Source organism: Anopheles funestus, chromosome 3RL (assembly GCF_943734845.2).
Source record: "Anopheles funestus chromosome 3RL, idAnoFuneDA-416_04, whole genome shotgun sequence".
NCBI lineage: Eukaryota > Metazoa > Arthropoda > Insecta > Diptera > Culicidae > Anopheles > Anopheles funestus.
The window spans coordinates 54834688-54862322 of record NC_064599.1 but is presented as its reverse complement, the minus strand read 5'-3'; the positions used below and the strand labels follow the sequence as shown (position 1 = coordinate 54862322).

At 40.2% G+C, this 27635-nt stretch overlaps 1 protein-coding gene and 1 long non-coding RNA gene across 12 annotated transcripts in view; one reads left to right on the top strand and one right to left on the bottom strand.

Annotated features, from left to right (window-relative positions):
- The window catches only part of LOC125767959 (mucin-5AC), a 35005-nt gene extending 7688 nt beyond the window's left edge, over positions 1–27317 (bottom strand). For 2 of the 11 annotated variants that reach the window (XM_049435015.1, XM_049435016.1), the window contains exons 1-2: positions 26350–27317; positions 24701–25256 (exon numbers count right to left, since the gene is read on the bottom strand). The gene's annotated coding sequence lies outside the window, so the exon portion shown is untranslated. Of the gene's footprint in view, positions 1–24700; positions 25257–25652; positions 26129–26349 lie in introns of those variants that run through there. The other 9 variants (XM_049435017.1, XM_049435018.1, XM_049435007.1 and 6 more) reach the window with 8 other exon arrangements.
- LOC125767997 (uncharacterized) lies at positions 10–1475 on the top strand. The gene is made up of 2 exons (XR_007418839.1): positions 10–232; positions 433–1475. It is a non-coding gene; the product is annotated as an uncharacterized LOC125767997 (long non-coding RNA).
- Positions 27318–27635: the final 318 nt, after the last annotated feature.

Here is a 27635-nt window from a genome sequence, read left to right as displayed (position 1 = left end):
TGATTATCGTTACCAAAAAAAAAAAAACAATTCTGCTTTAAGCGAGCATTTAACAGAACATTTGATAGTTTGTTGGTTTGTAAAAGAAATAAAATTAACTTTTTTAAGCACTTCTTCGGCGTAAAAAGATTTTAAGGCACTCCTTGGCGTTTGGTAAAAATATTATCATAATCTAAAAGTTATCTGATCTGGTAAAATATCTGATGAAAATTATTGGTCAATCAATTAATAGGTCTCTTCTCTCTCTCTTCTTGGCTTTTAACGACCTTACAGGTCACGCCGGCCATTTCTGGCTTACTAGACTTATTTTTACCACGTAGCCGGATAGTCAGTCCTTGCTACGGGGGGACGGTCCGGATGGGATTTGAACCCGGTCCGGCCGTGTGGACGGGCGCCGTTTATCACATGCAACACCGGGCCGCCCCTCTCTAGGTCTCTTAGACATGCTGATTTAAGTCATTAAGTCCTCTGTATCATAAATGAGTTAAATCTTAGATTGACTCTTTGAAGAGATATGCTTAAAAATAAAATTGTTACTGTAGGGGGAGGGCGCTCACTCGCGAAAGAGTGATATCAAGCAAGAAAAAGCCATATTTGACTTGTATTTGACTGAGTATTTTTTGACTCTTGAAAGAGCCATAAATCTATGTGGCAAACTCATTAACGAATCCAAATCACTCTTGAGTTAAGTAACTCTTAACAGAGTTAACTAACTTTCAATGAGTAAGTTACTTACTTCAAATGAGTAAGTTATATCGCAAAGGATAGTATATAATAATAAGCTGTTCGTAGATATTCGAACAGGGACGGCTCGATGGTGGAAATGGTAGCGATGCCAGTCTTTACACCACAGGATCGGGTATCAAATCGCATCCGGGACCAACTTATATTTATATTAGTTACATGTTATATTTACATGTACAAATTACGTACATGTACCTGTTTAAATTTAACTGTTGTAAATATGTTTGATTCGATGCCTTTTACGTTATGAAATCTTTCCAGTTCAGACGTTGTAGCTAAACATCTACGAAAGACCTTTTTTAACTGGAAAAAACTAAAACCACGGTGGTAATCCAGTAAGCCAGTAAAATCCAACCAGTTTTCGGTCAATGAAAGGAACTGGTTTTATCTGCTTTAATCATCCCCCTAAAGGGGGATCCCAAATGTCAATCCGTGGACCTATTGTTTCATGAGAATCGCACCCTTTATCTGGAAAGATAAGGCAACCGCCCAACGATAACGGGGTGGAATTTCAAGTCATAAGCTAACATGCACATCTTGTGCTAAAAATAAAAACTCACCCTGACTGTGCCTGTTTGTGTGCGTGCGTGTGTGTGTATGTGTGTTTGGGTAAACAACAACGTCGTATGTTTACCATGCAATTTCAAAGTCCACTATTCCACCAACATTGGAACAGGGACACACGGTTTTTGTATCTTTTTTTCCAGCGATGAGAGTTGACGGTTTATTTTTAAAACAGTCATCATCTATCTCTAGTGCGAAATCCGTTGCAGGAAGAAATGGAATCTAAAAATACATCCATCGTCCGTTATCAGTTGTACGAGTTAACGTTCAAAAATCTGTCACACGACGCTTGTCACATGTTTTACGAAGTGTTTTTTTTAAATTGCCTTATCTATGATACGACGCTATAAATGCTCTTTATGCACTCTACTTTACTGCGTATCTATTACAAAGAAACTTGTTTTCCCCCCAAAATAATAACAAACATTCTTATTAACTTAATCAAATACATATAAATAGTTCCTACCTAAAGGAACATAATTTTGATTTAAAAATTAAACATTCGCAACATCGGTAACAACCCACGGCCAGTTTCGGGTTCAAGGCCGGGAATGCCAACAACTTGGTTGGAACGGTATAATCGTTCACACATAACAAATCCATCACGCTAGCAATGCAACCCGCCCCATAAACGTTCAAACACGGTACCGACCCTAAAAGAGGGTCCCCTCAAAAATCCTATCGAACGTTCACAATCCTCAATGGGGTCCACCAGGAATCCGAGGCCCAATAAATCCTGCACAGTAACGCACCCGCCTTGCGACTATTTTCGCTCCCGATGCGTCTAGCGTTATGACGACAAACAGTGCCTTCCTCATCGTGCCCTGTCCACCCCCACCAATCCATTCCCTAAAGGGGATTTTTTTAATCGGCAACGCCATCCCTCCTACCAAACACCGGGCGTCTCCATCCGGGAACAGCCGGAAGAATGTCACACGATCGGAAAGCATCTTGCGACCACAACCGACACCATCCGTTCCCGTACATCATCTCTCCCGTACGGACGGACCCTGGGCATCGCATTCCACAGCTACCCACGGGATAATGAGAAGGTCGAGAAAGAGAAAAAAAATGTTAAAATTTACCAAACACAACGTTTCGTACCGCGCACGATAGCTTCTTTCGCAAAATGGCAGTAGATATGGTAAGGAATTTCGACCGGTGGAACGGTGCGGGGGGATGGACGAAATGAAAATGACCAATAAGTGAAAGTCAAACCGTGGACCAAAATTCTCGTACCCGCCCCATGTTGAAAGACGAAGTTACTACACGCCATTTGTATTTGGACGGGATGGGTGCATGGGTGGTGGTGGTCGGGGGTGCAGTTTTATTTATAAAAAGAAAGCCGTCTTAGAGGTCAGACGGATCGGGTGAATGAGAGCGAACGGTCAAAGGCAAATAAAAAAGAGAAGATAGAACGCGGGACGGAAGAAACTTCAATCTGAACACATCCGACCGAACCAGCTGAGGCGGTGGATCTGTGTGTTGCAATAAAAATGCAATCGCCATAAACATAATTCGCATCATTAAATCACACAACCCATTCAAACTGTCGGCAGCGATGCGACGCTTACGTTGTATTTTATGCAGTGTGTGCCATAAAATTTGGCTTTTCCCCCTCATCCCCCAAAAACATCTGACCACAGCTTTGCACCACTTAATGCTACGCAGTTTTGTGTCGATTTACAACAAATGTTAAATACTAATTGATGCGCTTCTAACTGAAATGAAACGAGGGCAACAGTGGCATGGGACGGTATTTAAAATGTTGTTGAATGCTATTAAAATTTAAATTTTCAAGGAAGTTAATAAAAACTAAACATACGATACACGCAATAAAGTCATTGATAGGTCAACACATTGCAATGAAACATTTAAACATACAGGGTGTTCACTAAGTTCGAATACACTTTCAAAATGTTAAAACAAGATAGACTTTTTGGAGTCAATTCATGTGGAAGCTATGTTTATTGAGAACTTTTAGGGAATAATAGTCGGGAGCACCTTCCTTTTGTTCTTTATGACGAGCTTAAGACGTTTCTCGAAAAAATCGCACGCGGTACGTACCTAGTTCATCGGTATTTCGTCCCAGATCTTGGCAATGAGCTTATGAAATTGGTCTATAGTGGTCACTTAATGTTCGCTATGCTTGGCCAGCATGTGTTACCAAACAAAAAAGTCCGGTGGGTTAATGTCTGGAAAGCTGGGAGGCCACAAACACATATCGAGAAAATCTATCAAAATCTCTCGACACCACGCTTGGACGATATTCGTCGTGTGGGCCGATGTACCGTCCAGTTTAAAGACGTAATTATCCTTCCCGTAGAGTTACCGAAGTGCTAGGGCCACAACCTTCTACAGAACTTCGATCTTACAATACCTTGCGTTGCTGGGTAAAAAAAATCTGTAGTTTTTATTTGAACATGCACGGACAATCCGACATACAGGTACAGAGTAACCCAACAGTTTTTCGGACTTTCCCAGATATTTTTTAAATTAGTTCGAAAGTTTTGATTTTCGTCTTTATGAAGTAAACTTTTGCACAAACAAATTATCACAACATGGATTGTCTGTAAAGTACTGTAATATTTTCATATTTAAAATTAATAACAAAGAAGAAAAAAGAAGTCAAAAATTCTCGGGACGGATTCAAATATATCTGGGAAGTTATAGAACAAAACCCCCTGGGAAACCGTAAAAAACTTCGGAATACCCTGTATTAATGTGTGAATACTTGATTCATTTGCAAGTTATTAGTTTTGAGTCGGTTTATGAACCGTAATTTCTGGATTCTTTTCAAGTGCAAGGAGAATAGTTATAAGTACATATATGTTCGTAGCTCTAAAGGGTGCTTGTTAGGGACGCGTGTGGTTTCAATGATTGCTCTACTCGGACTGGTTTATTCTCTCTAAATTTTGTTCTTATTCTAGTTCTTCTTTGTTATTCGTTAATTCAAAGTTCATTATAGCATCTCCCATAACTTAGCATAAATGTAAACATCCAACATTCCGACCACCTAAAATCCGTTATTTTACTTAAGTGGTAATTTTACTTAATCTTGAGTTCAATTCATTATTTCGTAACGGCGTTATAACAACTAGTATTCCGAGTTGTAACTTAAAGTAAGTAATCAATTTCATATTTTACTGCAACCTAATTCCCTTTCCGATATTTTAAATTCACTCAGATTCCTCTTACGAGACGCTCTAGTTCCTGCTATCTGCCCTTTACCCCCTAATTTTCCGTTGGTAATATGCTTAATTTAACCACAGGACGCTTTACGTTCGACGCTTGTGCAGTGCGCAACGTGACCACTCTGACGACTCCATCCTTGCCTGGATGTACTTCAGTTATGCGTGCTAGCGGCCACTTCATCGGAGGCATGTTGTCTTCATGGAGTATTACAAGCATTCCAGGCTTGATCGGAACAGCGGGGTTGTGCCATTTTGTCCTTGCTCTTAGCTGTTGCAAGTACTCGCGCTGCCACCGCGACCAGAAGTGCTGAAGCCTTTGTTGCATCACACGCCAATGATTCAATCGATTTTCTGGTATGTCCTTCAAGTCAATTTCTGAAATATATTTCAAATGAGAACCGGTTAGAAAATGACCTGGAGTAAGGGCTTCTAAATCAGTCGAATCCGCAGATAACTCAGTGAGTGGGCGTGAATTGAGGCACGCCTCAATTTCCGTCAGGTCAGTGTTGTCAGGTCTTCGTAGCTTGCCGCAGCTGTACCCAGGACTCTGATTAGATGATATTTCATGGAACGTACAGCTGCTTCCCACAAGCCTCCAAAGTGCGGGGCTCGTGGAGGGATGAACTTCCATTTTATTCCTCTTTCCGCCGTCCAGTTGGTGATTGCCTCCTTATGGTTTGACGACTGGAGTAACTCATGCAGCCGCTGAAGTTCATTCGCGGCACCCTTGAAGTTTGTTCCGTTGTCAGAGTTGATCTCTGATACTGCTCCTCGCCGTGAAACAAATCTTCTAAGAGCCGCTAAAAACGCTGCAGTACTTAAGTCAGAAACTAACTCTAGATGCACGGCACGTGTAACAAAGCATACGAACACTGCTATGAACGCCTTGGTTGGTGCTGCTCGTCGGTGATGTGCCTTTATCATTACCGGTCCGCAATAATCAACTCCTGATATCGCGAAAGGTCGCGCCTTATTCACACGTGTAGTCGGAAGAGGAGCCATGGGTTGTATAATTAACTTCGGTTTGGACTTGAAGCACCTTATACATTGATGGTAAGCTCGCCTCACTACTGATCTTGCTCCCATGATCCAAAATCGCTGTCTGATGGTCGTTATCATTAATTGTGGTCCAGCGTGCAATAATTCGGCATGATAATGTTCGGCTAACAGTTTCGCTAACGCATGACGTTTGGCGATTACTATTGGATACTTAACGTCTTCTGAAAGCTTTGCATTTCCAATACGGGTCTGCACTCTCAGGATACCCTTGTCGTCTACTGTAACATTGCATCCTTTCAGCAACGATGTTGTAGCTATGTTCTTTCCCGTACCTAGTGTCTTCAGTTCTTCGGCGAAACTATCTCGTTGAGCGATACGACAAATTGCGTCTTCTGCATGCCTTAGCTCTTCAGACGTCAGCGCTGTTGATTCCCCTTGATGATTTTGTTTCCGCAAAGCAGCAATGTAACGCAAGCAATATGCAATCACTCTTCTCAATTCCGCGTATGTTGAATATCGCGAAAATATTCGATCTGAGAAACTCTCTTCTTTCTCGGACATTACTAACAGCGTGGTTGCACGCTGTTCCTCTACAATTGTCAGTTTACCCACAGGAGGTTCTGGCCACTGATCTTCAGATTGGGAAAGCCAACCAGGCCCCGACCACCATAGTGCACTCTGCTGCAAGAATTCTTCCGGATCACATCCTCTCGATGCCAAATCGCTTGGATTTTCCTTACCAGGAACATGTCTCCACTCTACCCCTCTGGTTAACGCCTGAATCTTTGCAGTCCTGTTGGCAACAAAAGTTTTCCAACGAGAGTGTGGCGATTGAATCCAATGCCATGTCGTGAGAGAATCAGTCCACATGTAGCAAGACACATCGGTTACCAACGCCTCCTTCACCACACTATACAATCTACTTCCAAGTAATGCTCCACACAATTCAAGTCTAGCAATGGTCATTCTCTGCGATAAAGGTGCTACTTTAGACTTCGAAATTAATAGATGAACCACAACTGTTCCTGTCGCTGCCAGACTACGAACATAACAGCACGCACCGTATCCCTTTTCGGATGCATCGCAGAATATGTGCAACTGATATTGCTCGGCGGAATTGGATACTGCTAATCGTGGTATTTTCACATCTTCTAACAGCTTCAGTTGGGTAACAAATGATGACCATTCTTGACTTATTGGTTTTGGCAGCTCCTTATCCCAACTCCAAGGTTTTCCTTCCGCATCTTTCAATGCCCATATCGTCTGCATAATGAGCTTCGCTCTCATCTTGACCGGGTCCAAGAATCCCAACGGATCATACAATCGAGCGATACATGATAAAACATGTGTTTTTGTTTTGACTTCTACTTCGCTTGGTACCCGTACCTGGACCTTTAAAGTATCTTTGCTTGGAGTCCAAACCAATCCTAGTGTTGAAATTGAGTCTTGTTCAGTGGCAAGTTCTAACTGACTGCCGGTTGCATGCTGCTCACTGGGAATACCGATTAACGCTCCATGATGATTTGATGCCCATTTCCGTAAGCAGAACTGACCTTCGTTCATTAACTTATTTAACTGATCCGCCATTTCTCGAGCCTCTTGAACGGAATCTGCACCTGACAACAAATCATCAACGTAAAAATCCCTTTTGCATGCTAACGCCTTTGGGTACTTGCTTCCGTGGTCTTCAAAAATACGCTGTAGCGTACGTACAGCTAGGAAAGGTGCACATGCTGTGCCATACGTCACGGTTTTAAGCTCGTACACTCTTAGCTGTTCTCCAGAATGATCTCTCCACAGGATTCTCTGCAATGCCTTATCGTTGTCATCTACTAGCACCTGCCGGTACATTTTCGCCACATCCGCCACCACAGCAATCTTCTTCATCCGGAACCTCAACTGTATGCATATGATGTTTTCTTGTATCTGAGGTCCGGTGATCAGGACATCGTTCAGTGATCGCCCTGAGCTCGTCTTGCAAGATGCATCGAAGACTACCCTGCATCTCGTCGTTGAACTTCCAGCCTTCCACACAGCGTGATGTGGAAGATAATATGCCACCTCCGAACTCTTCCCCTCGAACTCCGAGTATGTGCCTATACAGGACATATGGCCCAAGCTTATATATTCCTGCATGAACTCCTTATAAGCATCGTTAAGTTCCTTTTCTCTTCTCATTCTTCGCTCTATTGCCAAAAACCGTCTCAAGGCAATCTCCCGTGACTCACCAAGCAATGTTGAAAACTGTGGTAATTTAGGAAGAGTTACAATGTACCTGCCATCTCTACTACGCCGAGTTGTCTCCTCATAATGTTTCATACATGCGATGTCATCTTCTGACGGAATCCTTTCTTCTGGCAAATTTTCGAGCGATACGAGACGATCCATCGAGTTGTTAAAGCGTTCTTCCATCACGCTACAGCAGGCAAGATCATATTGGTTCGTGTCTTCGGGGTTCGTAATCATTTTTCCACTTACAATCCACCCAAGCTTGGTTTTCAATAACCTTGGAAGGTTCGGCGCTAAACTTAATTGTCCTTGCTCCAACAGCTCAGCAAATATCTCTGCACCAAGGAGTAGATCAATCTTCTCACGTTTATTAAAACCTGGATCAGCCAATACAAACCCTGATGGTATGTTCCATTGCTGTACATCTATTGACCTTGGAGGAAAGTCTGCGGTGACACTTGTTAGCACGAGGAACTCTAATGTGGCCGCATGTGAGGAGTTTACTGATTTGACCGTAGTTGTAACTGTACTGCTTGAGGTCAAGGCCACCGTTCCTACTCCAAACAGAGGTTTCTGTACTCGCGTCTTCCGCAACTTTAACTGTTGAGCTAAACGTTCGGTTATGAAGTTAGATTGAGCGCCCATATCCAATAACGCTCGCGCCGGCACAGGTTCACCATTCCAGTTCGACACCAACACTTGTGCCGTAGATAACCAAATCATTTTCCTTTCCTGCTTACTGCCGTCCTGTAATGTTGCACTAATGGGGACGACTTGCGTTTCACTGACAGCAGATGCATTCTTATCACACAGTAACGAATGGTGTCTTCTTTTACAATGTTCACACCTCGAATGCGATCGACAAAACCTAATACTGTGACCACTCCTCAGACAGTTAAAACACAGCCTATGTTCCTTAACCTGTTCTTGTCGCTGCGAACGGTCCATAGTTGAAAACGAACTACACTTTGATAACACATGATCAGCCTTGCACACCGGGCACACAATTACTGATGGGTTCGTCGTTTGAACGGAACACGCTAACGATGTTGCATTGTCTTTCTTCGACCGAGGAATTTGATTTCGCACACCACTGACTGTTTTTGCTGGTTTAGTATCAATTGACGTTTTGTTTCGCATAGTACAACTATTAAGGATCTTGATTTGCTTCTCACAAAAAATCATTAATTCCTTATACGAATCAGCTTCTTGGTCAGCCGAGTGTTGCTCCCATGCTAGAAGCGTTTTAGGATCAAACTTATAAATCACGAGCGACGTTAACGGTGTGTCCCAATGCTTTACCGGTTCACTTGTTCGTTCCATGCCTCTCACTAATCTCTTTGTCTCGTTCACTAAACGCGATAATTCTTCGACCGACGATCCATTCATTGGTTCCAACTGATATAATGCCTTAAAATGTTCCCTTTTTATACGCTTGGAATCATCATAGCGTTCGTGTAATGATTTCCACGTAATATCGTAATTCTCAGCTATGAGTTGAGTGTGATCGTATAAAGTAGCTGCGTCTCCCTTCAAGGCTGTTAACAAATATTGCAGCTTGGTTACGTCTGAAAGTTCAACCACCTCATGAACCATGGATGTGAAACGGTCCTTAAAGGTTAGCCATTTTGTGACGTCACCATCGAACGAAGGCAAATTTATTTCCGGTAGCCGTACTTTAGGGCGATACGTAGATGTTTGCAATATTGTGCTACTAGCTGCTGGCATCATTATAGCTTCCGGATGCAAGTTACTCTTAAGAAATCCCTTTACTTCGATAAAGGTTTTATTAAATTGTTTATATTCCTCCACTAAGGCATCTTCATCACAATCGTCTTCATGCAGTAATTGTCTTCGCGCACTAATGAACTCGCTTCTCACGTCCTCCAGCTGCTCCAATTGCACTTGTACTTGCACGCTGTGCCTTTCTGCATTGTAATCATCCACAAATTCTTTAAATTGATCGATACTACGCAAACAGTCACTGTAAATTCTCTTCAACCTGCGAAACTGTCGATCCGTTATGGGGGCAGGTTGAACCACTACCTTATCCCCAGTGGACGCTGTGGAACCAGTCGGCTGGTCCGTGGTAGGCATATTGGTGAATTAAATTATTCCGGTCCGACACTATCGTTCCTTTAATCACCAGAACTTATAATGAGCTTAAAGCCACTAGTTTGTCTCCGATAAACGATGGATTTAATTCGGGTATTGAAAGTACGCATAAACTTATTACCCACACTGTAACCATGTGACGCGCTTCTACGATACCGAAATGGCTGCACTGATATGGCAGTATCGTTTCTATACAGTCTCAACACGCACTACGCGTAAACGTTACACACACATTGCACCTGACGCGCACAGTCTGAGCCAATCAACCACGATGCCGTTGACCTCACAAATCGCCAAAAGTGTCTGCGAATCAATTCACTTCGCTTCACACTAATACGTCCAATCACTTATCAGTGATCATCGGGTTAGAGATCGCTCGCTCTCGTATTAATGTTTCACACGCAGCACAACCACTTTAAGAAATGAACCTTTTACACGTTCAAAGTTCCTTTGCTGCACACGAATGCGTATACCGACGCATCACTAGTACTCTTACAAGTGCGCAGAAAGTATGGTTAATAAGAATTCACTTATTATCCCACAGTGTAATCACTTCTAACTGTTGGCAATGATATATTTTCAACTGTAAGCCCTGTCCCTAATCCAGCGATCCGGTTCGAAGGACCAATGTTCGTAGCTCTAAAGGGTGCTTGTTAGGGACGCGTGTGGTTTCAATGATTGCTCTACTCGGACTGGTTTATTCTCTCTAAATTTTGTTCTTATTCTAGTTCTTCTTTGTTATTCGTTAATTCAAAGTTCATTATAGCATCTCCCATAACTTAGTATAAATGTAAACATCCAACAATATATGTGGAATCTCTACTCTTCATACATTAGCAAAGCTTTATTACAAGACATGAATCTCATGAGGGAGTCGCAATGCCCTCAGTGTCCGAAAGTGACGTAGGCATCACATTGCTTTTCGTCATCGCACGTACAAACAAGTTAATGCAGAGGTGACTGTTACAAATATCATCACCCTGATGCTTTTCAGTCATGAAAATTGGACCAATATTTCTGAAGCGATCAAGTCCTTCTGGAGTACTCCTACAAGCAATACGTCAACAAAATAACTTGAATCACAAAAAACAAACGAAAGTGACCGTAAACTGACACGGTAGACGCCCTAACCGGGTTGTCGTCTTCTAGGCGCGGCTAGAAGTGTCTTTTTGATTTATAAGTATATAACAACACTCTGAAGGTAATATCGCAGTTCTTGGTGATCTTGGTGTGGTGGTGAAGGCACGAGTTGGTTATAACCGGTAAGAACCATGTCTACCGTCTATCGTGTCAGACAGTATCCAAGGGATGTTCCGGTTGTATTGGGAGTACTCGTGATACTGAGTCCCTATGAAAGGTTTCCACCAGGGTATATGAAAAAAGAAAGAAAGATTTCCAATCTAACTGTGAATATTTCACATCAAATCCAAAATGAAATGATCGATACCTTATTTAAAATTTATTTTATTATTATTTCAGTGTATAAAAAAGGGATTTGAGGATTGAGTACAATAAATAGCTGAAGTAACAATCGCTATCCATCTTCCAAAGAATTTCATTTGTCTGTACTATCTTCAATCACCAATCGAGATGGTAGCAGGAGGCATCTAATAAAATAATTCACGCATAAACAAAATGTATACTATTGAAAGACATGAACGCGGAAATAAGAATCATTTCCCATCATTTCAAACTGCCAAATACTTCACAGTTTTCAATGAATTCTAAGAAATGGCATTCAGCCACCAATCCAATCCGTGATCCAATTTTCCACGCACCGCCGAACAATTCAGCAATAATGACCACGGGCGTAGAACAGCTGAAAGGCGCAACGTCACATTTGCTGCATTTGTTCCTGCACAGAATTGTCAATAATAAAATGAATAAAAAAAAACATCCATACCTACACACTCTGTCCCCGTGCTCCTTCACAATGCTGCGAATCATTTCATTTGCGCAATTTTTCGCTCGAAAAAGGCGAGCCGACGCGTTCGAGCTTCGTTTCTCGCTCCCTTTTCTACCGCCTGAGGAATCACTATGTACTGTTTAAACAAATTCACACTACTAGCAGCAGCTGCTACATCAGAACGATATTTTATTCCACTATACCTTTGGGGGGAGGGGAGGTTTTTTAGGTGTTACTACATCACGATAGCGCCCCGTTTTATGGTGGCAAGTTCATTACTTTGGATGTCCATTAGACGCGCGAGTTGGCGAACGCAAGGCGAGCCAAGTTCCAAGTGGGGAACAGCTCCTGGTGCAATCTTTTTCCGCAAGATCAACAAATTTACATTGTTGCATTTGCAGTGATCGTGAAGATGTAGAATGTTTTATTTCTTTTTATTCTTTTTTTATCTTGACGTATTACATCGTAACATTGAACTTCATTCTTTATAACCTTGCAAAATTTGATTTATTTATATTAAAAACCGTTGTTGAGTTTTTTACGTGAAACTTTATAAGTTGGTTGCATAACATCTTATCGATAATTTTTGTTTTGAAGTTTTATGTTCGAGTTACGACGAATTTTTTAAATCATTAAAATATTTTTTTTTCGTCCTTTACATATGACGATTATGTCAAAAAAACCTAAGAATACCATACAGTGCGTAACATGACTATACGCTCACTTTTTTGAGAACTTTTTGAGAAACAAAATTGTAACGAAATGAATCATAATTTAGTAAGTTCACTAAGAAAACAAATATTTGTTTTCATTATTTTTGCATAAATTTTACCAATTTTTATTATTACTATATTAACCAGATTCTGTATGATTCGTCCAGTATGAAAACTTACGAAATATCTTTTGGTTTGAAGCAAATATTATTCAAATTTTTATTTCAGTAAGATTTTTATTTTATTTATTAGCGTAGGGACGGCCACGCCGTAGATGATTTTATATAAAATTTTGAAAAACTTTTTTAAAGTTCTTTGATTTATATTTACTATTTTGCATAAATTTGTTTGCCAGAATGCTTAATGTACAATTTTTCAAAATATGTGACCATGCATTACTAAAAAAAATATCTACAAGATACATAATCCACCCTCTGAAAGCGAGTTTTATCTACTTCAGTGCTTTATATGTAGTAATTTATACGAAAAGAGAAAAAAATCCCATAAAGTTATTATCAATCTACTACAATGGAAAACGTTGTGAAAATATATTCGCTTAATTTATTCTTCTTGAATTTATGTTTTAGTTATTTGAAACGATATCTAATATTTTGAACAACTTTCAGAAGGGCAAAGATTCTTATTCGACTCGACCCGATGATAAGAGCCGCAAAAATAGAAAGAGTTCCCAGAAGTCAAATGATCATTATGCAAGATTTATAAGCTATGCGTAAAAGAATCAATGCGATCTTCCATTTCTTTGATACTGATCATAATTAGCGACATTTAAGGAGCGATTCCATATTCTTGTTTATTAATATTAATATGTTATTAATAGATTTAAGTACTCAATTAGACCACCACAAACCCGCTTGACTTATTATTTATAAATATAGAAAAAAAATACATAGAGAAATTGCCCTAAACTCCATTTCAATAGTTTATTACTAGAACTGTTGGACCAATCATTGCAGTTGGTCACAATCACAATCAATTTTTGGAGTTGAAGTATTCGAGCGAAGTTAATGCGAAGTTTTATACACATACCTATTCGAAAATGTGAACTACAAAAAAGGAGAATCAAAAACTCAATCTTCCTACCTTTTTTATAATAATAGGGGCCACTACAATATGAGAATATTAAATAAATCGACAAATGCGATGAGCACCAATTCGAAATAACGTTCAAAATAGACTTCCACTTCTCGTTATGTATTACAAAATGAATATAAAATTTCAATCTCTCAATTCGTTCAACACATGTCAGCATTTTATAGCGAAACAATTAAAAAATATTCTATTTTTTCAAACACAAACTTTGCATGAAATTATTACATTCTTGTAAACATCATCACATAATGTAGTGTTCATTCCACTCCTATTCAAAAAGATGTTTACAAAACATTAAGGAAGTGGAAACCTAATGCCTTTTAACAGCTGTCAACTCAAGCGTGGTACAACATCCTTTGGCAAAAAATGTTTTCGAGACATTTCAAATCAATAAGCTACATAAGGCTAGGATGTGTGGGACAACAAATTTTCAAAGGATTATTTCGGTATAATTTATTCACCGTAGACAAATCAAGCGCCGTGGAATTATGGGCAGCAAAAGTAGGGAAATGCGTTTTACCTGATTTTCACAGGTCTAATAGCAATACGATCTGGTATAAATTATGGGAAATTGTTGACATGTTTTGGTAACAAATGGTACCACTTATGCGTTACAAAGGCAGCTGCAACATGCGCAAATCATCAAAAGGTGAGGGAATTTTTTATACGAAAAATTTCCAATTAAAATGTAGTTTTTATAAACACCATTACACACGCCATAAACAACCGCTTAAGGTTGTTAAAAGAACGAAACAAAAAAAAACATGATTTTAATAAAATCAATAATGCTGTGACACGGCACGGATTCGTATCAAACCCAATCGGTTATGTCTAATTTGGTAAAGCTGTTTACGTGCGATCGTATGTGTAAGTGAGCGTATCTCTTTTTCCCACCGATCGTCCTGTGCTCTTGCGTTTGTTGTCGTCACCTTACAACCACCAACTCCCGGCCGAACATGGAGCCGCCTGGTTGTCATTAATGACGCAAAAACCTACTACCCACTCTTGCTGATCGGCTCATTCGCACCGATTTTCTTTCCCTGTTCCAAACCGTCCATTTAGGTGTAAGGCAGTCCAAAAACAGAGTGACACCCACTCGTTTTTGGTTCGTACCTTCATTTCCCATACCCCCGACGACCATCTCTTGCTCTCTCGCTCTTTCCTCTCCCCCGTCCATTTACCGTTTACTTTTCACTGTCAACTGGGCACAGAAGTTCGTACAGGGGGGAAACGAAAAACACGACCAAAAATTAAACAAAACCGGGAAACAGCCAGAGGGACCGCAAGGAATGAAAGCCGACTTTTCTCCGCCTGGGGTGTGTGGAATTTTCTAAATAAAGAAGACAGATTCTCACCTTAAAATAAGCTGAACGGAAAAGCATACCCCGCCAACGCCAACGACACCCGCGTGATGGCGGCTACCAGTTCCACAGCCACCACCTGTTGGTTTCTTCACTTCACCGTGAAGAACCGTCCGCTTGGGTATGACGGGTTTTTGTCGTATAAAGCCACGAGGTGTACAGTTTCCAGTGGCAAACCAAAAGAAGAAGAAAAAAATAGACAACCAATTGAAACAGGGGTAAAGGAAAATCTGGTCACATGTGACACGAAGATCGTCGATCAGGAAAACAAGCTGAATTAAGGTGCCGAAAAAAAAGCCGTTGCAGAAAAGCAGAACATAGAAAATACTTTTCTCATGCGCTTTATTTTGCTTCAATTTTCTTCGGATCTTTGTTCGGAAGGGAAAAGGGAGGTAAAGTTGTGGACAGAGGAAGAAGCGCAATAGCAACCATAACAAAAAAAAACTAATTCCAAGCCTCATTTCGTAAAAACTCAATTAAACCAATTTGCGTCAGGTGAGAGTGGATGCGCACGTGCAGGTGTGTCCTGTAAAATTATAGAGAATATATTTCGAGCCAGGCCGGACCAAACCAGACGGAAGACATTTTTATTCAATTAAGGGAAAGAATGCGCAAAACGCCTACATTAAAGAAGAAAAAAAACACACACATCACACCAAAAAACACACAAGGGAGTAGTAGGTCAGCATGTGAAAAATTCTGCGCATTTTGCAAAAAAACAGTGTGCTGCTTGATTTATGAAACACACCAAGCCGGTGGCAATCGTATCTGAAAGACGTAGCAAAAAAAATGTATATCGAAATTACGCAACGCTACACAAAACAGCTGCTAACATAAAATTAGGTTGGGGAAAAAGAAATCCTTTTTTTTCGTCGAAAATCTCGATAAAATAACACAAATAATCGAATTTGATTGATATGATCGTAGCATCGTACAGAGGATCAAAATCTAAAACAAAATTGTTTTAAATCATTAGAGCAAATTCAAATTCAAAAATACGCTGACACGAGAAGTGTAAGAGATCAAATACGATTATATTGTGTTAAAACGCGGTCTAAACTAGGACTACCGGCCAACTTGACCGGTGATATGATGTGTAATCCGGAGTGGAATCGTGTATCTACTCCGACTCCGCGTATGAAAAATTGATTCCGATTCTGAGTAAAAACCAAAATTGACTCCGGCGAGTCCGATCGATTCCGGATGAATCCGGATGGGTCCAGATGAGTCCGATCGAGTCCGATTAGTGATGGACAAATTAAAAAATTTGCAGGAGTCGATCCATCCCTTCCGCGCTCCTCGCTCACTTCGGCCGGAGTCATTCCGACTCCGACTCCAGCCGGCGGCGGAGTCGGACTGATCCGACTGCGGCAAAATTTATAATTTACCCATCACTACGGCCAAAAAGATTGTTTGGTGGGACTGAAAGGAAGTCGTTTATTATGAGTCGGTCCACGATGTGTACTGTTTAATTTAACCGTTTGAAGCTAGTGATTGATCGGAAATTTTTGATCGGAAGAAATTGAGATCAATAGAAAGTAGTGAAAAAAGTCTTTTTGACAAAACGAAGACATCAAGACATAACTTAAAACAAGACATAAGAGAAGCATAATTCATGTAATATAATTAATCTTCATTAATTTCACCCAAAAATTATTTCTTTTTCCACAACCTAATAAAAATGTATGCATACTTGTGTAAGCTATGTTCAAAATCATTCTTTCGAATCGTAACAATCGCTTCTGACTGATGTAGCATTTAATAATAAAATTTTAAAAACAAAAATTAAACATAATTACTTCCCTGAGGAATGCCTAGAATTGCACGGGAAGAGAATAATTCCATCCACTTCACTAGCAGCACTATTAGCAAAACGTGCCAAAATGCAGATTAAATTGTTCACGGTTCGGTGAGTAAGACGACCGTTTGCGGAAAATGATTCGGAACATGTGAAAAATTCGCTGCACGACTAGGATAGCTGCAGGCAGAGTGTACAGGATAAAAAATAAATGCTAAACATCAACATTCCACACGAAACGCCAAAGATGGGACTTTATTTACTGGTTCTTCACGTCTCTATCTCACTCTCTTTTTCTCTCTCTCTCTCTCAGGTCTTACTTACTTGGCTCTCGATCATCCATTGATCCTCAATCATCCGTAACGATAATCCAATTTTCCGCAACGTTCTCATCCCAACATCATCATCATCATCATCCTTCGCCATTGCCAAATTTTTCTCACATTTTAAGTATCGTTTACCTGCCAAAGGGAAAACGTTTTGCCAGTAGCGTAAGCATCCGATAAAATATGCCCTTTTTTATCAACTTTCCTCTTCGGTTGACTACTCGCACTGATCCACAGCTATTTTCGCCATCCGACGCATATACACTTCCACCCGCGCATTCTGCTTCAGTGTAACGGTGAGAGGAATTTTATTTATAAACAGAAACTCCTAAACCCCGCGCGCAACGGTTCATTCATGAAAAATACCGATACCGAAAAACCGCTAAACCGTCGGCGGGTCGAAACCGTTTACTTCGCCCGGTGGTGCTAGTCGTAATAATATCGAAGCATTAACTATCCCACGAGTTCATCGTTATACCTATCCAAGTTCCCAACAACGCCTGCCCATTCCCCGCCGATCTCCTCCTACCCATCGCTGATACACTACTTCCTCCCATTTAAGGGCATTAGCGGACCGGAAAAGGGATTCGACGGGGTCACGAGGGATGGGCAACCACCATACGTGCTGATGAAATTGCCCACCGAGCGCGACGACCACGACGGCATAACCGTGGAATGTGGCATGGCGAAAGGGGTTCAAGTGAAAAGTGGTTAAAGTAAATTCACGACTGAACAAACCGAGACGAAACGACTACCGCGTAACGCCAGTGTGTTTTCAATGCTAAGCACCATAGGAAGGGAAGTGCCAGGCAAGTGCAGCGTGCAGGACGGGGAACACGTTGCTCGCAGATCGAGTAAACAGATACTAAGCTTCCCACACTAATGCGATGATCTGCAGTACGCGCCAACTGCAACATTTCAAACCATGCGAGCAGGGCGTCGAGGAAAGGGCGCCAAGCGACGGGAATAAGCAACGAGTGACAACAATTCATGCTAATTTGTTTGTCTTCTTCTGGGTTCTCACCCGTTTTTTTAAGTTTATTCTTCTTTTTTATACGATTTTTTTAAATAAATTTTGACAACTAGATGTAACGCATGATAACGTTAGTAGCTGACGCTGTTGTGTCAGTAGTACGATACGTTTTTTTCGCTGAAATATTTAACGGTTATTTAATTTAAATTCAATTTAAGTCCATTTAATTCCATATTTGCTTCAAGCCGTAGACTGTTTTTAACACACGGTCCGGATGGGAGTTGAAAACCGCTCCTGTCGTGTGGAAGCGTCGCCTTTATCAAATATAAATTCTTTATGTAACAGTTTAAAAAAAAATTAAAATTGTAAATGTCAATTCTTGATTTTTTTCATATTCTTAATATCGCAAGAGAATGCAATTTTTTGCATAGTTTAGTTACACATTACTATGATGCTACTAAAAAATATTGTATATTTATTTGCTATCTAACAAATATTTTCCAATATCAATTTACTAATTTATTAAAACAAAACATCGCTAGCGCGCTTTTATTAATAATTAATCCACCAACCAAAATGAAGCAACCATATAAGCACACTGGAACATTTTACCGCATTAGTGACAGGAGATCGAGTGATTAAGTCACCAGAAACAGCAAAACGGCAATGTGTGGCTGTAGTCAAATGAACTGCTGGTTAGCGTTGGAAATTACCAACTACCAATAACCGGACGGCCTTGTCTTTCGTCCATGAGGTACGATAAAATTATAGTCGATCGGTTCACAGGTAGACTGCTGTCTAGACAGTTTTTTTTGTTCATAAAGACAGCAATATGGCAATATGATTACCAACATTTATACGTTTTTTAAGTAAAATTTACTAGTGACGTATCGCACTGCATTACAAAATTACTGTGAAAAGTGTTCGTGACACAAGTTGTGGCAAACAAAATATCATTAGCTTCAACGATCTCTGGATTTCAATGTGTTCGGCTCGATCGACCAGTGTTAATATGTCACGATTTTTATACTGCAATAGCTTTAGAATTGTAGGCGTATGCATGTAAATACTAGCGTGTTAGTATATCCGATCACTTCCAGTTTGATTTGATAAATATGCTACAGCTGTGATGCAGGTAAATGCAAATGATAGGGTGCGAGGAGCCTAATTCGGGGGATTCGCGCAAGCCAATATGAAGTACGCGACCATTGATATGGAAACACCCAATACGTTAGCGAATCACCCAAAACTGATATACAATCGCGTGCCATTGATATGGAATGTCAAATGAACAGTCTGTTTACAATATGTGAGGATTGAAGAGTATAGATATAATTTTTTCCCAAATTTTAAACAAAATAAAACAAAAACAATTAAATTATTGTTTAAAAACAATAATAAATCGCAAATAGCTTAGTTTTCATCAAATTCTAGCTGATATTTTTAAAAACTAACAGTGTAACGAACAAAATATCACACGAACACAACAACAACAATCGCATGAATCTGAAACTACAGTAGAACGTTGATTATCCGGGGGCGGATTAACCGTGCGCCGAAAATTGACAACTGTTCAACCGTGGTGAACATTTGTACTGATGTAAAGTTTTTTAAATTATTAAAATCGTCACCAAACGATATATTTGAAATGATTTTATTTTAGATTCTACATTTTAATTATTTTTTGATTATAATTTGCTTGATCCAGAATCACTTTTAGCATCAAAAGGACTACCACAGTGTAGTATATGAATACTATATACGCTTTATCTAGATCCTTGATATTTAAGGTACTATTATCCGTGGAAATCGATTAACCGGCATCAGTCCGGTCCCGAGCACCCCGGATAATCGACGTTCTACTGTATTGTCAAAATTTCAATTATACTTCATATCTTATAGCGACTTTTACTTAACATTTGGTATGCTTTGTGTAATTTGATAAAAGTAGCTGAACTCTAATCCAATTAAAAAAGCAATATGTTTTGTCTGATTTTTATACTCGAAAGGAAATGAGTTTTTTTATTCATCTTCTTCCTTCTCTCTATGTTGACCTTATATTTGCGAAATTTGTATGTCGATTGTATTGCTGGTGTGTTACAATATTTGCGCTACCAAATAAAGCATATTTGCTTTTCTTCTTGACCGGTTGATCTTTGTCAAGCAGCGGAAACAAAACAGAAATCAAAACGCAGCGAAAAGTCATAGGGATCACTCATATGTTTGTCTTTTTGGGAAGCATACAGCACAGTGAAAAAAAGGTAATTCCCCTCTAGAAACCCAATTGGATCACACAGTAACACTCTGCCTATCTTGGTCTCACACAGCACGCACTTTACTACACGTCACATAAAAATGCTCAATTCAGTTATAAAAAAACACACACACAAAGGAAATCGCAACACAGTTGCAAACCGCAAATGATCGCAATGTAGACGGGACGTGCCTCTTCTGCATCGATGCAAAGAAGCGGCGGCATGGTATGTAATTAAGAGATCGCGAATCGGTCACCATCAGACCGATTCACATCATCATCATCATCACGACTTTTCCGTGCACAGCTCTAGCACCGGTTGCAATGGGCGAGGAAATTGCAATGGTGATGCAATTTGGCACTAGAAAGCGCGGAAGATGACGGTGGTGATAAAGAGGATAGATCTAGATTTTTTTTTATTCGTGACGGATTATCGCATAGGTAGTGACAGTAAACGTCATTGTGGGGGCATCGTATTTTTCCGACTAGAACAAATTAGCTTTTTAGGTAACGCGATCGAGGTAGAATGGAGCGGAAACAGAGACGAATCATTTTCCGAGGACCTTGATCCTCAACTGCATGGAAGTCTCATCATGTGATGTTGCATAATTAGAAACGAAACGAATCGAACGGATACAAAAAAAGTTGTACGTAAAAAGTGACTCAGAACCGTTACATATTTGCATGAATTATGTGGGCAGAGGGGCTTGGATCACAGCAACTGGTTGTTGAAAGACATAATTATCGCATTACACTAGAACCATTTCTAGTAACGCTTCGTCATCAGTTTGATTTGGCCAAAACAAAAAAAAGGACCAATCTGGTGACCAACCCTCTGTGGTCATCGTTTTTGGCAACCAGACGCATCTCGTTTCCAAAAACCTGTATTCTTAGCTTGGGATTTATTTTTTACTTCTTTAGTAATCGTTGCTATTCACTCGCAGAATGTTATTAGTTGCGATGAGCGGGCAAATGCGTGGCAAATATTTGAACCAGCTATTTTAAATCATCTCGAAATACAACCATCGATCGTAAAAGGAAAAAAATCGATCCCATCGAAATGACGACGGCGAATCAGGTGAGTGACAAGGTGTGACCTCTGACCGGACAAGCAAAAATTAAAGGGACAGACGTTTCGTAGGTGCTTACGTGAGTCAGGAGCTAACAGACAAATATGAAGAGATGTGATCGTGCTTTTTAATAATCATTCTTAATCACTTCTGGTTTATGGTTGTTGTTGAAAGGACAAGAGTATAATATGTATTACATAATATTAATTTTTAACATGAACGAGAAGATTTGCACTGTTCGAAAAATTAAGCACATTGGAACGCCGATTATCCGTGCTCATCCGGACTCAGCCCTTGCCGGATAAGCGAATAACACGGATAATAGGCACAACTATTTTTATTGATAAATATTAGTGTTAATTGTGTAATGGTTGGAATTTTTTTCTAAAGCTTAATGTTATTATATTATTCTTAACAATACAATATTTTTTGGTGCACTTTACAAACTAAAACTGTTCTATTTGGTAGAATTTGAGCAAATTGTATCATTCCCTATTGAGGCTTTCATTTCTTGCCATCATCCGTGTTGAATTTCATAAGTCAATTCGCATTTGGAACTGTCATTTCAGAGTTGCACGGATAATGGGACAACCGGACAACCGGACAACCCGGATAATCAGCGCTCCACTGTATAAATAAATAGACAACGATAATACATCATTTGTCATGTGTATTTTTGTAGATTGCTTCTGCTTTGATTAATTATAATGTAACAACATTTTAACCCTGACCGTTCCGCGCAGATAATAAAAAAACAAAACCAACACTAATGTTTAATCCGTCACAATACGAAAAGAATTTAAGTAGCTTAAACAAAACGCTTCCAAGGCAAATGCACATAAATTTATTCCAACTTTACCATCAAATCGTCGTACAAAAAAGCGTGAAACCCCAACGCGGAATTACATCCGCCATGAAGAACAATAAACACATACATAGCAGTGTGTGTGTGTGCCGTGGTGGAAGAATAATGTGCAAATGACAAACAAGTATTCAACCACTTGCTTACACTTGGTTTCCCTTGGTTTCTTCATCCCGTGGTACCATTTTTAACAACACATCGCTTTGATAACATGTTTTCCAACCCCGTATATAAGTGGGATCGATCGATGCCCTTACGTGTGTGTGTGTGTGTGTGTTTGTGTTGCTTCTACATGCGCAACTATTGTTGTCACACACGCCCGCATACGCCTACGCAGTCCTATTTTGTGCGATAACCAATGTTAAAGATTGTCATTCCCGGTTGACTGGCCCAAACTAAGGGTGGCTTTCAAGTTGGAATTCGCATACATCGGGAAACGGCATTGGTAGTGAGTGTGTACTTAGTGTGTGCGTGTGTGAGGGTGGTTTTATTTATTTATTTCCTGCAGGGGTATTTACCACCAGCAAAATGTTAAACGCAAAAAAAATCAGAATAGATAAAAAACCATCGTATGCCAACAAAGAACGAATTACACTGCGAAAAATTGAGAGAAGACAAAATTAAAGGCTTAAAGGATAAATTTAACGATCAATAAATGATTAAACTTGATTGAAATTTATGTGCTTTATTTGCCAAGCTTTGTTTGGCCGTTTGAAGTTGTAACTTTTTTTATTCTTATCTAAAATGTTTGTCGCGCATTATTTAACTACACCAAAGTGAAGTAATCGTTTGGTTCGGAAAGAGCTAAAATAACCTTAGCGGTTGATGTACAGCAGTTTTAGCAAATTGTACATTTTTGATTTCTATTTCCGGATTCTATGATACTTTAATTAAGAAAGCTTAAATTTTTAGACGATGTATGTCAAACAATCGAACAAATGATCCAATGATGAATTGTTAGCAACACTAAATGCGAATAGACCTTCTGGATATTTTTAATCATCCGCTATGTCAAACGATCATATCAGAGTAATTAAGGACTAATTTATATATTTATAATAAATTTGAAATAAAAAAATTATGAAAAGTTCGTTAACATTTCCAAAATATAGGAAACATGGTCGTTAGACCTGCGAAGACTAATTAACTAACCTGTTTTTATGAAAAGCTAGGATTGGATAAGCCGCGAAATGTCAAAACGCATACAAAAAAAATTATCACAGACTCCAAGTCAAAGTCAATACCAATCCGGTAGTTGATTATAATCAGCCAAAACGTTACGCCATGTATCAGTAACTCCTAATGAATTATTTTTTTCCAGTCCCACCATCACATCTATTATTTCGGTGTCTTTGACGGTGTAGGTTATAAAGTTTACATCTTAACCACGTTTCGTTTTGTACCTGTAGAGAATAATAACTAAACACACGGTATTGCAAATCACATCTGATTCCGATTTCGCAACCCCTCCGCCTGACGATCATCTCGTTTCTTACCAAGTTCTACTGTTATTCTTCGCACAAAAAAACTTCATTTACAGCAAAAGATCGCCAACAAGATCGTGCTATAGAAAAACACTCCTATCCCATCCGGCCCTGACAGCATCATGCTGTGCGTGTTTTTCCGGCGCTAGAATGAGCGCCCGATCTACATCTTTGCACCGGGCGCCGTGAAAAAGGGCAACGGTACAGCGCATCCAGAACGGGTAAAAGCGAAAGCAGCGTAGATGGGTCGCAAAAAAACTGTTCCATCATCGGATAAAATTAAAACGCACCAACGTTGTGCCGCGAACACCGTTTGTATTTTCCACGCTGTTGTTTCCGCTTTTCGCCGTCCGAAAAACCGTTTGGCGTTTTCTTTTCCTTACTTCGGCAGTAACGAAATTCCGCGAACGCTTGTGCAGCAACCACGCATTCAATGATGTGCATGAGAGGAAAACGGTTGGCCATCAACTCTCCCGTACACGGGGGGTTTTTTTTGGGGAATTCGCAAATGATAGCTGTGTGTGCATGCAGTTGTTGCTGACAATAGTGTTGGGCGAATCTGATTCAGAATGAATCTGAATGAATCTTTGAACTGAACGAATGATTCTAAATCTTTATTGTGGATATTCATGAATCCACTTTGAATTATAAATCCTAAGAGTTTCGGGATAGGGCGATCATTTATGGTGATCTCTCAACTCCCCGATCAGTATTTTTTGGAAGAAATCTATCACCCCCCCGCCCCCCTCCGATTCCCCTTTCGCACATGATTTCTCGGGCTCATGATTTGAATGACTCTTCACTGAAGATTCATATGAATGACTCGTTTCAAAAGATTCAACAAGCACAACACTAGTTGCTGATCATGAAGCGCGTTCTCATGACAACTTTGGGGCAACGTTTTCACGATTTCGATACGCTTTTATCATGTGAATTCAATGCTGAAAAGGGGGGAAAAAGCTGTTTAATAAATTGTTCTTTTTTTATTCTAAACTTACTTATTGAAATTTGCAGCCAACCACGCGGTTCGCGGACGCTCTGGTGATGAAAAGCCCTTTTTGACACTGTAATGATGTTCCGATGTCAGGTTAGCACAGGAAAACTCTGTTCGATGTATTTGCTGACAACGTTGTGGGTAGTAGTGGTGATGGTTGTAGCTGGATAACAGAACGTTTCAAGAGGCTTTAGCTATCGCTCTTTCACACAATTTTCCTCTGATAAAATGCGTATATTGTGTGCGTGTATGTGTTTGGCTCTAAACCTTTTGCTCGCACACACGGCACATGTAATACAGCTTTGCGACTTTATCTTTCCAGAACTTTTTCACTTTTTCTTATTGACAAGACACCCTCACCAACACCGACAAACAGAAACGCACTGCAACTTCGATCAGGATTTACATCAGCTGACACGAGGACACTACGAGGCTAACAAAACACGTAAAATTGCTGTGCTACATGAAGCAACACTAAAATTGCGTTTTGAGTTGATTTTGCACATTCACACACTACTTGTGGACACACTTTATTCTTAGAAACACTGCGTAAAAAGCATCTGTAAAAAGCGAAATTATATGTAATTAAAATAATGCACTGCTGGTTTTGGTGGATATTCAGAAGAAAAAAATGCACTGGATTTACACTGCGTGCGGACGTGTTCCAATTGCCAACGACGGTACCAACACAAACGATCAAAACATCGTACCATACCGGGGCATTGAAGCGGACGAGCGTGCGCTAACGGTGGCGTTATCTTTTTGGTTTGCGATAATTGCATATAAAAAAAACGGAAACGGCAACAGCACACAGAGACTGCAGCAATTTGATTGTGTCTCACTTTTTCATTCTGTTTTAACTTCAATTCAACAATAATTGTACACTAATAGCTGCTCTAATTGTAATGGTAATTATTAAAAACGACAACGTTGCACAATTTTACTTCTCGATTCACCTGTTTTATTCACGCCGCTCACACCTGTATTGATAAACGAAACCTGTCAAAACCATTTCGATCAAAGGAGCAGAGGTTTTTGCACCAAAAAAAGAAAGATATCAAAACACTAGCCCTCACACAACATTTCATACGTTTGTATGTTTATACACCGTTAATTCGTTTATCATTTGATAACGAAGAGTAAATAATCCAAATTTTTTTTTTGTTATACCACACCAAAAAAAACTAAAAAATAACAAGATAAGCGATAACTCCAATGCCTACTTGCAGATTGTGCAAACACTAGCCGTAACCACGATTTGGGGCGTGTGTATAATCTTCGACACAAACTGACCGCAAGAATGAAATGTGCGGAAAACGTAGCAGGTCCACAACAACGAACGACGACGACACAAATAACAGAAAGAAGGAAAAAAGCAACCTTCGTCGCCGGTGGTGCGCACAGGTAGTGTACAAGGTACTACTGTGTTGGTGGATTACACCGAAAACGCTGTGCCGCTTCAATGACGTACATACACACGCACACCAATGCGAAATGGCTTATGGGCGATATACGCAGTGCGCTCGCGCGCAGGTAGTACGCAAAGCAAAATACCAATAGTTTCACCACAGCGTACACACACACGCGCGCGTGTAGAACACACGACACGCATGGAAGGTATTTTATTTTATTGTTAAATTTCCCTTTTCCTACCATCTTCTCTCGCTCTATCTTTCTGCAATACACGCACACACACGCAACCAAACAACCCCTACATTTTCCTTGTTATTTGTTTTTTCTTCTTTCTCACTCTGTTGCGCAAAGTGCGTGTGCATTACTTGTGTTGTTTGTGTTGGATGCAAGGGTGTCTTCCTTTTTGGGGTTTTCCCTACGTTGATTTCCTTCACACCGTTTTTCGAGCGAAAAGTGGTCCGAATTAGCTGCGATTTTAAATTCACCTTCGATGCTAAGCTTAGCAAGTCGTAGCACTAATCGGGTGCGTTCCAGTTTTACGCACTGCGGCGGGGCGATAATCTGCGCGCACACACTCAGCTGATTTAATTTTCTTTCACTTTCCCCAACCTGTTGCACTGTTGCCACCCCGGGCCTGTCTGCCAGCCTGCCCGTCCCTGGCCCTTCTGCTGTTGCCTATTTTAGCACGCACACCACAACTTCGGCATAAAGGCCCACCACTTGCGAAACCATTCTCGTGGATACGATTGGGACAACCCCAATTCACTTCCTTCTCCCAGGGTCACACACAACGAACGCACGCGACACGACGTGTCACGATGCGAGGGGCGGGAAATACCACAATTTCAGCTAGCCCCGCGCCGTTTTTCTTTACACCTACACCTTTTCTTACGGTAACGCAGATTCGGTAATTTCTGGCTACCGCCTACACGATCGACTCCACTTTACTGTACTCATTTCACTCACTGTTTCAATTGCTGCACAAAAGCAAACGACCCTGATGGGTGTTGTTCTCTAGCAAACGTTCCGTTCCGTTCTAGACAAACAGTACGCATGAAACCCCACTTACGAAGAGTACAAAATATTTTGAACGATTTCTAATGCGAATGGATGAAGAACTGCTCCGAACTTGACGAGGTGTCGTTTGACAGATGAAAACACAGTGTAAAGCTGTGGCCACACATCGGTTGTGTGAATATATGAGATATTTGAAAAACTGTAAATAAGCTGCGAAATAAAGGAATATTTTGAATGTTTTAAAACCGTTGATTTTAATAACAATTTTGGTAAAAGTTTTGGTTTGGTAAAATATCAACTCGTAGTGAATTATTGCTTTTATTGAACTAATATTAAATTTTTTATTGTGCACGAAATGCTACGTGTTTGCTACGACCACACCTTAACACACATGATCGATCTGAACCGCGCACAAGGTTGATAGACGCCAGGGTTTTGGTATCAGATCGCGCGATCGATCATGTAACGATCTTGTACGGTAGATTTAAATAAATTGTTTCTCAATTATG